Consider the following 14,503-nt stretch of genomic DNA (forward strand, 5'->3'; position numbering starts at 1 on the left):
GAACAATGCAGAGTGAATAGAGCTCAGAGTGAACAATGCAGAGTGAATAGAGCTCAGAGTGAACAATGCAGATTGAATAGAGCTCAGAGTGAACAATGCAGTGTCAATAGAGCTCGGAGTGAACCATGCAGAGTGAATTGAGCTCAGAGTGAACCATGCAGAGTGAATAGAGCTCAGAGTGAACAATGCAGAGTGAATAGAGCTCAGAGTAAACAATGCAGAGTGAAGAGAGCTCAGAGTGAACCATGCAGAGTGAATAGAGCTCAGAGTGAACAATGCAAAGTGAATAGAGCTCAGAGTGAACAATGCAGAGTGAATAGAGCTCAGAGTGAACCATGCAGAGTGAATTGAGCTCAGAGTGAACAATGCAGAGTAAATAGAGCTCAGAGTGAACAATGCAGAGTCAATAGAGCTCAGAGTGAACCATGCAGAGTGAATTGAGCTCAGAGTGAACAATGCAGAGTGAACAGAGCTCAGAGTGAACCATGCAGAGTGAATAGAGCTCAGAGTGAATGATGCAGAGTCAATAGAGCTCAGAGTGAACCATGCAGAGTGAATAAAGCTCAGAGTGAACAATGCAGAGTGAAGAGAGCTCAGAGTGAACCATGCAGAGTGAATAGAGCTCAGAGTGAACAATGCAGAGTGAATTGAGCTCAGAGTGAACAATGCAGAGTGAACAGAGCTCAAAGTGAACAATCAGAGTCAATAGAGCTCAGAGTGAACCATGCAGAGTGAATGGAGCTCAGAGTGAACAATGCAGAGTGAAGAGAGCTCAAAGTGTACAATGCAGAGTGAATAGAGCTCAGAGTGAACCATGCAGAGTGAATACAGGTCAGAGTGAACAATGCAGAGTGAACAGAGCTCAGAGTGAACCATGCAGAGTGAATAGAGCTCAGAGTGAACAATGCAGAGTGAATAGAGCTCAGAGTGAACAATGCAGAGTGAATAGAGCTCAGAGTGAACAATGCAGAGTGAACAGAGCTCAGAGTGAACCATGCAGAGTGAAGAGAGCTCAGAGTGAGCAATGCAGAGTGAATAGAGCTCAGAGTGAACAATGCAGAGTGAATAGAGCTCAGAGTGAACCATGCAGAGTGAATAGAGCTCAGAGTGAACAATGCAGAGTGAACAGAGCTCAGAGTGAACCATGCAGAGTGAAGAGAGCTCAGAGTGAACAATGCAGAGAGAATAGAGCTCAGAGTGAACCATGCAGAGTGAATAGAGCTCAGAGTGAACGATGCAGAGTGAAGAGAGCTCAGAGTGAACAATGCAGAGTGAATAGAGCTCAGAGTGAACAATGCAGAGTGAACAGAGCTCAGAGTGAACCATGCAGAGTGAATAGAGCTCAGAGTGAACAATGCAGAGTCAATAGAGCTCAGAGTGAACCATGCAGAGTGAATAGAGGTCAGAGTGAACAATGCAGAGTGAACAGAGCTCAGAGTGAACAATGCAGAGTGAATAGAGCTCAGAGTGAACAATGCAGAGTGAATAGAGCTCAGAGTGAACAATGCAGAGTGAATAGAGCTCAGAGTGAACAATGCAGAGTGAACAGAGCTCAGAGTGAACCATGCAGAGTGAAGAGAGCTCAGAGTGAACCATGCAGAGTGAATAGAGCTCAGCGTGAACAATGCAGAGTGCATAGAGCTCAGAGTGAACAATGCAGAGTGAATAGAGCTCAGAGTGAACCATGCAGAGTGAATAGAGCTCAGAGTGAACCATGCAGAGTGAATTGAGCTCAGAGTGAACAATGCAGAGTGAATAGAGCTCAGAGTGAACAATGCAGAGTCAATAGAGCTCAGAGTGAACCATGCAGAGTGAATTGAGCTCAGAGTGAACAATGCAGAGTGAACAGAGCTCAGAGTGAACCATGCAGAGTGAATAGAGCTCAGAGTGAATGATGCAGAGTCAATAGAGCTCAGAGTGAACCATGCAGAGTGAATAGAGCTCAGAGTGAACCATGCAGAGTGAATAGAGCTCAGAGTGAATGATGCAGAGTCAATAGAGCTCAGAGTGAACCATGCAGAGTGAAGAGAGCTCAGAGTGAACAATACAGAGTGAACAGAGCTCAGAGTGAACCATGCAGAGTGAATAGAGCTCAGAGTGAACAATGCAGAGTGAACAGAGCTCAGAGTGAACCATGCAGAGTGAATAGAGCTCAGAGTGAACAATGCAGAGTGAATAGTGCTCAGAGTGAACCATGCAGAGTGAATAGAGCTCAGAGTGAACAATGCAGAGTGAATAGAGCTCAGAGTGAACAATGCAGAGTGAATAGAGCTCAGAGTGAACCATGCAGAGTGAATTGAGCTCAGAGTGAACCATGCAGAGTGTACAGAGCTCAGAGTGAACAATGCAGAGTGAATAGAGCTCAGAGTGAACAATGCAGAGTGAATAGAGCTCAGAGTGAACGATGCAGAGTGAATAGACCTCCGAGTGAACCATGCAGAGTGAACAGAGCTCAGAGTGAACAATGCAGAGTCAATAGAGCTCAGAGTGAACCATGCAGAGTGAATAGAGCTCAGAGTGAACAATGCAGAGTGAATAGAGCTCAGAGTAAATAATGCAGAGTGAAGAGAGCTCAGAGTGAACCATGCAGAGTGAATAGAGCTCAGAGTGAACAATGCAGAGTGAATAGAGCTCAGAGTGAACAATGCAGAGTGAATAGAGCTCAGAGTGAACAATGCAGATTGAATAGAGCTCAGAGTGAACAATGCAGTGTCAATAGAGCTCGGAGTGAACCATGCAGAGTGAATTGAGCTCAGAGTGAACCATGCAGAGTGAATAGAGCTCAGAGTGAACAATGCAGAGTGAATAGAGCTCAGAGTAAACAATGCAGAGTGAAGAGAGCTCAGAGTGAACCATGCAGAGTGAATAGAGCTCAGAGTGAACAATGCAAAGTGAATAGAGCTCAGAGTGAACAATGCAGAGTGAATAGAGCTCAGAGTGAACCATGCAGAGTGAATTGAGCTCAGAGTGAACAATGCAGAGTAAATAGAGCTCAGAGTGAACAATGCAGAGTCAATAGAGCTCAGACTGAACCATGCAGAGTGAATTGAGCTCAGAGTGAACAATGCAGAGTGAACAGAGCTCAGAGTGAACCATGCAGAGTGAATAGAGCTCAGAGTGAATGATGCAGAGTCAATAGAGCTCAGAGTGAACCATGCAGAGTGAATAAAGCTCAGAGTGAACAATGCAGAGTGAAGAGAGCTCAGAGTGAACCATGCAGAGTAAATAGAGCTCAGAGTGAATGATGCAGAGTCAATAGAACTCAGAGTGAACCATGCAGAGTGAACAGAGCTCAGAGTGAACAATGCAGAATGAACAGAGCTCAGAGTGAACCATGCAGAGTGAAGAGAGCTCAGAGTGAACAATGCAGAGTGAATAGAGCTCAGAGTGAACAATGCAGAGTGAAGAGAGCTCAGAGTGAACCATGCAGAGTGAATAGAGCTCAGAGTGAACAATGCAGAGTGAATAGAGCTCAGAGTGAACAATGCAGAGTGAATAGAGCTCAGAGTGAACCATGCAGTGTGAATTGAGCTCAGAATGAACAATGCAGAGTGAACAGAGCTCAGAGTGAACCATGCAGAGTCAATAGAGCTCAGAGTGAACCATGCAGAGTGAATAGAGCTCAGAGTGAACAATGCAGAGTGAATAGAGCTCAGAGTGAACAATGCAGAGTGAACAGAGCTCAGAGTGAACCATGCAGAGTGAATAGAGCTCAGAGTGAACAATGCAGAGTCAATAGAGCTCAGAGTGAACCATGCAGAGTGAATAGAGCTCAGAGTGAACAATGCAGAGTGAAGAGAGCTCAGAGTGAACAATGCAGAGTGAATAGAGCTCAGAGTGAACCATGCAGAGTGAATAGAGGTCAGAGTGAACAATGCAGAGTGAACAGAGCTCAGAGTGAACCATGCAGAGTCAATAGAGCTCAGAGTGAACAATGCAGAGTGAATAGAGCTCAGAGTGAACAATGCAGAGTGAATAGAGCTCAGAGTGAACAATGCAGAGTGAACAGAGCTCAGAGTGAACCATGCAGAGTGAAGAGAGCTCAGAGTGAACAATGCAGAGTCAATAGAGCTCAGAGTGAACAATGCAAAGTGAATAGAGCTCAGCGTGAACCATGCAGAGTGAATAGAGCTCAGAGTGAACAATGCAGAGTGAACAGATCTCAGAGTGAACCATGCAGAGTGAAGAGAGCTCAGAGTGAACAATGCAGAGTGAATAGAGCTCAGAGTGAACCATGCAGAGTGAATAGAGCTCAGAGTGAACGATGCAGAGTGAAGAGAGCTCAGAGTGAACAATGCAGAGTGAATAGAGCTCAGAGTGAACGATGCAGTTTGAAGAGACCTCAGAGTGAACGATGCAGAGTGAAGAGAGCTCAGAGTGAACGATGCAGAGTGAAGAGAGCCAGAGTGAACAATGCAGAGTCAATAGAGCTCAGAGTGAACAATGCAGAGTGGATAGAGCTCAGAGTGAACGATGCAGAGTGAACAGAGCTCAGAGTGAATGATGCAGAGTGAATAGAGCTCAGAGTGAACGATGCAGAGTGCATAGAGCTCAGAGTGAACGATGCAGAGTGAAAAGAGCTCAGAGTGAACGATGCAAAGTGAATAGATCTTCGAGTGAACGTTGCAGAGTGAATAGAGCTCAGACTGAACGATGCAGAGTGAATAGACCTCAGAGTGAACCTGCAACAAACTGAACCTCTTTATTTAGCTGAGCATCATGTAGAAAGGTTACAACGTCTGTCAAAACCTGTTTTCTGTGTCAGTATGAGTTCTTCTGAGACAAAGTCTGAGTACTATTTCAAGTGAGTTGCATGATACTGTACTGCCTGAAACCAAGAATTCCAACGTGTAATTACTGGCTCTACAGGAAGGGCAAGAGTTTGTCCCTCAATTTCAGCCATTTTAGCCATATTTGCAATATGTTGCCTGTATCAAAGCTTGTGGCTAGGGCAGTGTTTGAAGATCTTTTTAGTGCAGCTGACCAGTTTGTCAAATTTATCAATCTCGCTTTTCCACATTTCAGTGGCAAGAGAAATTATGGGCCGAATATTTTGCCCGCAGCGGGATTACCAGCACTGGGCCAAAATGCAGAGGGAATCCCGCCTCGGCCAGCTGGAACCCCCCACTCCCGGCATGAATCTATGATCTTGGGCCAATTAACAGCCTGGTGCCGGTATCCCCGTCCCTTTAAAGATGGGGATCCCAGCTCCAACAGCTGCCAACCAATCACAGGGCTGGCAACTCAATTTCTATTGGCAGTACCACTGGGAGTGGTAGCCACTGCCAGTACTGCAGAGGCTTGGGACCCAGGACAAGCCATGAAGACCCGGTCCTGAGGTAAGTGAGGCAGTATCACTGGGGCCAGTTCGGAAAGCCCCGACGACGGAGGTGGGAGGATGGGCATTGTGTACAGGGGAGGGGCACAGGGAGATCTTTTGATTGCTGGCGGGGACCCTCTGTGGGCCACAGATTGCCCACGAGGAGCACCTCTCCAAGCCTGCAGGGAGGTTGCCTCTTTTTACTGTGCGACCTCCCCATGTGGTGGAGGCACCGCTGGAATTACCCTTAAGTGACTGTTAATAGGCCTCTGAAGGGCTCCAATTGGCTCTAGTTGGGATAGCCATTGTTACCCTAACGCCCCTTACAAAATTGCATTGCGATGAGCCCTCCGCACAACCCCCCCACCTCCCCTCCACCCTGCCATCCCTCCTTCGAACTCGTTGAGGGGGACCCATAAAATTCAGCCCTGTATGTGCATTAGATGTCTCTAGATGCAGAAATCAACAAGCGCATGGGAAAGGCTTCCACTGCTATGTCCAGACTGGCCAAGAGTGTGGGAAAATGGCACACTGACACGGAACACAAAAGTCCGAGTGTATCAAGCCTGTGTCCTCAGTACCTTGCTCTCAGGCAGCGAGGCCTGGACAACGTATGTCAGCCAAGAGCGACGTCTCAATTCATTCCATCTTCGCTGCCTCCGGAGAATACTTGGCATTCAGGTGGCAGGACCGTATCTCCAACACAGAAGTCCTCGAGGCGGCCAACATCCCCAGCTTATACACACTACTGAGTCAGCGGCGCTTGAGATGGCTTGGCCATGTGAGCCGCATGGAAGATGGCAGGATCCCCAAAGACACATTGTACAGCGAGCTCGCCACTGGCATCAGACCCATCGGCCATCCATATCTCCGCTTTAAAGACTTCTGCAAACGCGACATGAAATCCTGTGACATTGATCACAAGTCGTGGGAGTCAGTTGCCAGCGTTCGCCAGAGCTGGCGGGCAGCCATAAAGGCGGGGCTAAAGTGTGGCGAGTCGAAGAGTCTTAGCAGTTGGCAGGAAAAAAGACAGAGGCGCAAGGGGAGAGCCAACTGTGTAACAGCCCCGACAATCAAATTTTTCTGCAGCACCTGTGGAAGAGCCTGTCACTCGAGAATTGGCCTTTATAGCCACTCCAGGCGCTGCTCCACACACCACTGACCACCTCCAGGCGCTTACCCATTGTCTCTCGAGATAAGGAGGCCAAAGAAGATGTGCATTAGATGTAATATTAAGCTGAGAAATTAGGCATTACACCTTGGAGCACAGATTTCTAAGATTTTATCATGTAAATAGACATTTTGTTGAAATCTACACTGTATTTGGAAACTGTTTTGATTATCGCTTGAGAAACTGTGGTGTAATTAATAGCTTCTAAGTGGACACAGTCTGTCAGCACTGTTGTTCACGTTCTTGACTGCACATCTTCACCCTTACCAGACATAAAACAAACAAAATACGCAGTACTTAGTTGTCTTGCTCATTGGTGAACTCATCACAAATAATTGCAAAAGACTCACATGTGTTAATCTGAGACGTCATCTCCCCACAATGTGCAACAAAAACTTCAGTCGGTAGTCCTGTCGTAGATTATTTTTACTTGGCAAGCAACTACTATTTTGCACATTGCGTTGAATGAATACCCACAGCTTTGGGTGATTAAGTTTTTCCAATGGTATGTTTGTGCTTGCAAAAGCATCCACAAGTTCCATTGTAACCAACTGACTATTTTCTGAGCTCTGTCGACTTCTTAAAAAGAGATGAAATTGTTGCTTGTTTTTTTGCGTGTTCATTTTCCAGCAGTGCGGTCTCGGATTTTTTTTTATTCATCCATGGGATGTAGACGTCACTGGCCAGGCCAGCATTTATTGCCCATCCCTAATTGCCCTTGAGAAGGTGGTGGTGAGCCGCCTTCTTGAACTGCTGCAGTCCATTTGGGGTAGGTATACCCACAGTGCTGTTAGGAAGGGAGTTCCAGGATCTTGACCCTGTGACAGTGAAGGAATGGCGATATAGTTCCAAGTCAGGATGGTGTGTGATTTGGACGGGAGCTTGCAGGTGGTGGTGTTCCCATGTATTTGCTGCCCTTGTCCTTCTAGTTGGTAGAGGTCGCGGGTTTGGAAGGTGCGGCCTAAGGATCCTTGGTGCATTGCTGCAGTGCATCTTGTAGATGGTACACACTGCTGCCACTGTGCGTCGGTGGTGGAGGGCGTGAATGTTTGTAGATGGGGTGCCAATCAAGCGGGCTTTGTCCTGGATGGTGTCGAGGTTCTTGAGTGTTGTTGGAGCTGCACCCATCCAGGCAAGTGGAGAGTATTCCATCCCACTCCTGACTTGTGCCTTGTAGATGGTGGACAGGCTTTGGGGAGTCAGGAGGTGAGTTACCCGCCTCAGGATTCCTAGCCTCTGACCTGCTCTTGTAGCTACGGTATTTATATGGTTACTCCAGTTCAGTTTCTGGTCAACGGTAGCCCCTAGGATGTTGATAGTGGGGGATTCAGCAATGGTAATGCCGTTGAATGTCAAGGGGAGATGGTTAGATTCTCTGTTGTTGGAGATGGTCATTGCCTGGCACTTGTGTGCCGCGAATGTTACTTGTCACTTATCAGCTCAAGCCTGGATATTGTCCAAGTCTTGCTGCATTTCTACATGGACTGCTTCAGTATCGGAGAAGTCACGAATGGTGCTGAACATTGTGCAAGCATCAGCGAACATCCCCTTATGATTGAAGGAAGGTCATTGATAAAACAGCTGAAGATGGTTGGGTCTAGGACACTATCCTGAGGAACTCCTGCAGTGATGTCCTGGAGCTCAGATGATTGACCTCCAACAACCACAACCATCTTCCTTTGCGCTAGGTATGACTCCAGCCGGCGGAAGTCTTTCCCCCTGATTCCCATTGACCTCAGTTTTGCTAGGGTTCCTTGATGCCTTACTCGATCAAATGCTGCCTTAATGTCAAAGGCAGTCACTCTCACCTCAACTCTTGAGTTCAGCTCTCTTTCTGCTCTCTTTCTGCTGCGATGGCTTTCAGACTCTAAGTGGCGCTGAATCGTTGCCCGGCAGGTGTGATCCAACGAAACATTGCAGCTTATCCAAAACTGTATTCCACCATTGGCGTGTAGAATTTGGCTTCCAAATTCTTTCACACAATGTTCTGCACTAATGGCCATTTATGATTTGCTCATTCTGGCATTCTCACTTGTCTGCTAATATTTGAGACTGCTTCTCTCAAAACCGCACCGGAAGCCTTCCCCCGTCTACCAATCAGCGAGGCGAGACTTGTGTCAATGAATAAAATGCACAAAGTTTGAAAAATAACCGATTTCATGGAGGACCCGAGATTTCACAATCCATGATGCATTTTTCACAGCCGTGAATTTGGTAGGGCCCTGCACATGAGGGAGAAAGGGGTAAAAGGTTGTGCTGGTAGGATTGGATGAAGAGGAGTGAGGAGGATCATGTGGAGCATAAACACCAGCATGGACCAGTTTAGCTGAATAGCCTGTTTCTGTGCTGTACATTCTGTGTAATTCTATGTGAAACCAGTGCCAAAGAAATGCAACCATGGAGAACCAGCAATGGTAAAAACCCTGAGTGCACATCAAAAGGAGGGACTGTACTGCCTGGGCATGCAAACAGGAGGTTCCAGGTGAGATGACAACAGAATAATAATAACTGGGAAATGCTCATCATACGTAGACTCAGCCTGATGAGCTTTCTGAAAGTCTTGCAAACCCCGTACATATAGCAACTATTTCCTCAAGGGCAAAATGTCACAGGGAGTAGCAAAGCAAACTCCAATGTGGTTCACATCATAGGGAGTGCCTTTCAGGAAGAGGTCAGCCACAACGATGAGCCACTTCCCCAGGGGAATCGATGCCCCACCACAGCCTCAACTGCTCTCACTGCCCCACCAACTACATCAGAGGATTTTACAGGCAAAAGCACAGAGACATTCACTTGGATGGATGGAGCTGCTGAGTCTGAACTCTGTCACTGGCTTAAACACTAAGCACGAGTGAGAATGAGAACCTTGGGCTGGGACCTTGTGAGGCCCCCTGAGGAGGGGAGCCACAGAGTATTGCGATGGGTGGTGGGGAGGGTGGACGGGAGGGCCGTTGCCTCCCCATCGCCCAGCAATCCAGGGGGCAATTGAGGCCCTTATGTGGCCTATTAATGGCCAATTAAGGGCCTCTTCCTGCCACCGCTGGGATCTTGCCAGCAGTGGGGGGGGGCCTTCGCCATGTGGGGAGGATGCCTTGCCACAAGAGGAACCCTCCCTGCGGGCTTGGTGGGGGGGGAGAGGGAAATCCCTCCTTCATGGGCAATTTGTGGCCCACAGAGGATGCCCACTGGGGACAACTTTACCCCCCAGGGCCCCCCTCCCCCTGGACTGCATGACTACCCTCAGTCCCCCCTTGCCTGGCCCTTCCGGACTGGCTCCAGCGACCCCGCCTCATTATCTCTGTTCCGGGGTTCCAGTGCTGGCCTTGGGTCCGAGGCCTTTACAGTACTGGCAGTGGCCGGCCCTCTGATTGGCCCGCAGCTCTTCGAGGCTGGATCCCTGTCTTTAAAGGGAAGTGGATCCCACCTCCTGAAAATTTGATTTACAAAGACCAGATGAATGCTCCAGGAGGGCATGAAAAGGCAGAGGCGGGGTTCACCTTGTCTTTTCAGCCCAGCACCAGGAGCCCCACCTCCAGCACAAATCCAGCCCGAGGAGTGCAAGAGAGGCACAGTGCTATTCTACATGGAGGATGGAGAAATGATCACCCTCGGCTCAGGAACCTAGGGAACAAGATCTCAGGAGCTCAGTCTTCAAAAGAGCTGTGATTAGGGAGAATCTATCTTCCCTGGAGGCATACGAAATGATTTACATGAATTTGGTTGAGATGATGTACAAGTAGGAAGAATCTACTGACCCTATTGCAAAATAAGGTGGGAGGTGTAGTACAATCTATAGAATGCCTTGGAGTCAGTGAAATCCTGGAAGATTTCTGCTGTTTCAAGATGCCAGGAATAGCCTTTAAGGACATTGATAGTTTTTGGAACAGCAGCTTTGCACAGAATACTTTCACAAAATTTCCAAGCCCAAGGTTGAAAGTAATAAGGAAATCAATAAGGAATAAAACTGGAAGGACCACCTGGCATCGACCTAGGCACCAGAAATGACAACAGCAAACCCAGCCCTGTTGATCCTGCAAAGTCCTCCTTACTAACATCTGGGGGCTTGTGTCAAAGTTGGGAGAGCTGTCCCACAGACTAGTTAAGCAACAGCCTGACATAGTCATACTCACAGAATCATACCTGACAGACAATGTCCCAGACACTGCCATCACCATCCCTGGGTATGTTCTGTCCCACCGGTGGACAGACACAGTAGAGGTGGCGGCACATTGGTTTACAGTCAGGAGGGAGTTGCCCTGGGAGTCCTCAACAATGACTCCAGAACCCATGAAGTCTCATAGCATCAGGTCAAACATGGGCAAGGAAACCTCCTGCTGATTACCACCTACCACTGCCCTCAGCTGATGAATCAGTGCTCCTCCATGTTGAACAGCACTTGGGGGAAGCACTGAGTGTGGCAAGGGCACATAATGTACTCTGGATGGGAGACTTCAATATCCATCAACGAGTGGCTTGGTAGCACCACTACTGACCGAGCTGGCCGAGTCCTAAAGGACATAGCTGCTAGACTGGGTCTGCGGCAGGTGGTGAGGGAACCAACAAGAGGTAAAAATAAACTTGATCTTGTCCTCTCCAATCTGCCTGCCACAGATGCATCTGTCCATGACAGTATTGGTAGGAGTGACCACACAGTCCTTGTGGAGACAAAGTCTAGCTTCACATTGCGGATACCCTCCATCGTGTTGTGTGGCACTTCCACCATGCTAAATGGGTTAGATTTTGAACAGATTGCAAAACTGGCATTCATGAGGTGCTGTGGGCCATCAGCAGCAGAAGAATTGTACTCAACCACAATCTGTAACCTCATGGCCTGGCATATCCCCTACTCTACCATTACCATCAAGCCGGGAGACCGACCATGGTTCAATGAGGAGTGCAGGTGGGCATGCCAGGAGCAGCACCAGGCATACCTCAAAATGAGGTGTCAGCCTGGTGAAGCTACAACACAGGACTATCTGCATGCCAAACAGCGTAAGCAGCATGCGATAGACAGAGCTAAGCGATCCCATAACCAACAGATCAGATCTAAGCTCTGCAGTCCTGCCACATCCAGTCATGAATGTTGGTGGACAATTAAACAACTAACTGGAGGAGGTGGCTCCACAAATATCCCCATCCTCAATGATGGGGGAGCCCAGCACATCAGTGCAAAATATATGGCTGAAGCATTTACAACAACCTTCATCCAGAAGTGTTGAGTTGATGATCCATTTCGGCCTCCTCCTGAAGTCCCCAGCATCACAGATGCCAGTCTTCAGCCAATTGGATTCACTCCGTGTGATATCAAGCAACAACTAAAGGCACTGGGTACTGCAAAGACTATGGGCCCTGACAACATTCCGGCAATAGTACTGAAGGCCTGTGCTCCAGAACTTGCTGCACCCCTAGCCAAGCTGTTCCAGTACAACTACGACACTGGCATCTACCCAGCAATGTGGAAAATTGTCCAGGTATGTCCTGTACACAAAAGGCAGGACAAGTCAGAACCGGCCAATTACCGCCCCATCAGCCTACTCTCAGTCGTCAGTAGAATGATGGATGGTGTCATCGACAGTGCTATCAAGCAGCACTTACTTAGCAATAACCTGCTCAGTGATGCTCAGTTTGGGTTCAGCCAGGGCCACTCGGCTCCTGATCTCATTATAGCCTTGGTTCAAACATGGACAAGGGAGCAGAACTCAAGAGGTGAGGTGAGAGTGACTGCCCTGGACATCAAGGCAGCATTTGACCGAGTATGGTGTCAAGGAACCCTAGCAAAACTGGAGTCATTGAAAATCAGGAAAAACTCTCCGTTGGTTGGAATCATACCTAGTGCAAAGGAAGATGGTTGTGTGGTTGTGGTTGTTGGAGGTCAATCATCTGAGTTCCAGGACATTACTGAAGGAGTTCCTCAGGGTAGTGTCCTAGGCCCAACCATCTTCAGCTGCTTCATCAATGACCTTCCTTCAATCAGAAGGTCAGAAGTGGGGATGTTCGCTGATGATTGCACAATGTTCAGCACCATTCATGACTTCTCAGATACTGAAGCAGTCCGTGTAGAAATGCAGCAAGACTTGGACAATATCCAGGCTTGGACTAATAAGTGGCAAGTAACATTTGTGCCACACAAGTGCCAGGCAATGACCATCTCCAGAAAGAGAGAATCTAACCATCTCCCCTTGACATTAATGGCATTACCATCTCTGAATCCCCCACTATCAACATCCTGGGGGTTACTATTGACCAGAGACTGAACTGGACCAGCCATATAAATACCATGGCTACAAGAGCAGGTCAGAGGCTAGGAATCCTGATGCGAGTAACTCATCTCCTGACTCCCCAAAGCCTGTCCACCATCTACAAGGCACAGGTCAGGACTGTGATGGAATACTCTCCACTTGCCTGGATGGGTGCAGCTCCAACAACACTCAAGAAGCTCGACACCATCCAGGACAAAGCAGCCCACTTGATTGGCACCTCATCCACAAACATTCACTCCCTCCACCACCAACGCACAGTGGCAGCAGTGTGTACCATCTACAAGATGCACTGCAGCAACACACCAAGGCTCCTTCCAAACCCATGACCTCTACCACCTAGAAGGACAAGGGCAGCAGCTGCATGGGAACACCACCACCTGCAAGTTCCCCTCCAAGCCACACACCATCCTAACCTGGAACTATATTGCCATTCCTTCACTGTCGCTGGGTCAAAATCCTGGAATTCCCTCCCCAACAGCACTGTAGGTGTACCTACCCCACATGGACTGCAACGGTTCAAGAAGGCAGTCCACCACCACCTTCTCAAGGGCAATTAGGGATGGGCAATAAATGCTGGCCTAGCCAACGACGCCCACATCCCAGGAACGAATAAAAAGAAATCGGTCTGTACTGGCACTGACCAGTGACAACTCTGAGTCTGTGCACAATACTGGTGGGCTGCAAGACTTGGGTGCAGATGTCACTATCTGTCCAAGAGAACCTGCTGTCTTAAGATCTCCCTCAATGCCTACACACAAGGAAGCTTCAGACATGTGGCCAGCACTCAATTTTCCTGCAACAATATACGTTCCTTCCCCGTTTTTGGATGCAAGATCTTTCCAAAGTGCATTCCTGTGCTAGGAAAATGTTGTGGCTATTAAAATAGCCTGAACCAATAAACACAGGGCTGTGTGGTCTGGCATCAAGGATCTGAGATCTGATATTGTGCCTGTGTGATCAAACATCAACTATGTCTCTGACATAGGGATTGCATAATCTGTCATTAGGGCTGTGTGATCTGGTGTCACAATCTTCAGTGTGTCTGCTCTTATTGGGGCTATCATGGCAGAGTGTGGTGGTAATGTTGGTTAAATTGAGATCTGCTAGTGAATGGTTTTATGACCAAGGCGGTAGGAGTGCACTGTTTATCATAGTCCCACTTCTCCATAGGTCACAACTTATATTTTAAATTGTCCCACTTATTAATACAGTCAATCATATGCTCTATTTTCCCAGAATAGAACACACTAATCAGGTTCCTTTAATGAACAACAAAATTATCAGTTTATTATAAAACAAGTCTCAACTATTAACAAAGTAAAGCATAAACACACAGATTTGCATTTTCAAAGTCCCTTTTTACCTTAACCCCTCACACTCTCTCACACACACATAAATACAGCAGTTAACCAGAAAAATAAGAGATTTTTAAAATTCAGAACTCTATTACAGTCAAAATAAAATTTGGGCCGATTATTTGTTCATTTTTGAAGAAAACAGCATTGTGTTCCAAAATGGGCATATAGTCTAACTTCCGAGTGCACATAGATGGGACACAGATCTTTTAGAACAGTTCTTTTCAGGCAGTGTTGAGAACCAGTCCAGCAGGCTTTTCCTCAAAGACAGGAGATGGGATGAATTGACACAGTGGACTTCTCAGGGTCTTTTAGAGATGCTGGAAAGCGAGATGGGTTGTGGTCTTCTCTTCTTCCCTCACTTCTTCAGCAGCAGGCTAACTTTATCAGCCAGTCA

This window comes from Heterodontus francisci, chromosome 12 (genome assembly GCF_036365525.1).
Source record: "Heterodontus francisci isolate sHetFra1 chromosome 12, sHetFra1.hap1, whole genome shotgun sequence".
NCBI lineage: Eukaryota > Metazoa > Chordata > Chondrichthyes > Heterodontiformes > Heterodontidae > Heterodontus > Heterodontus francisci.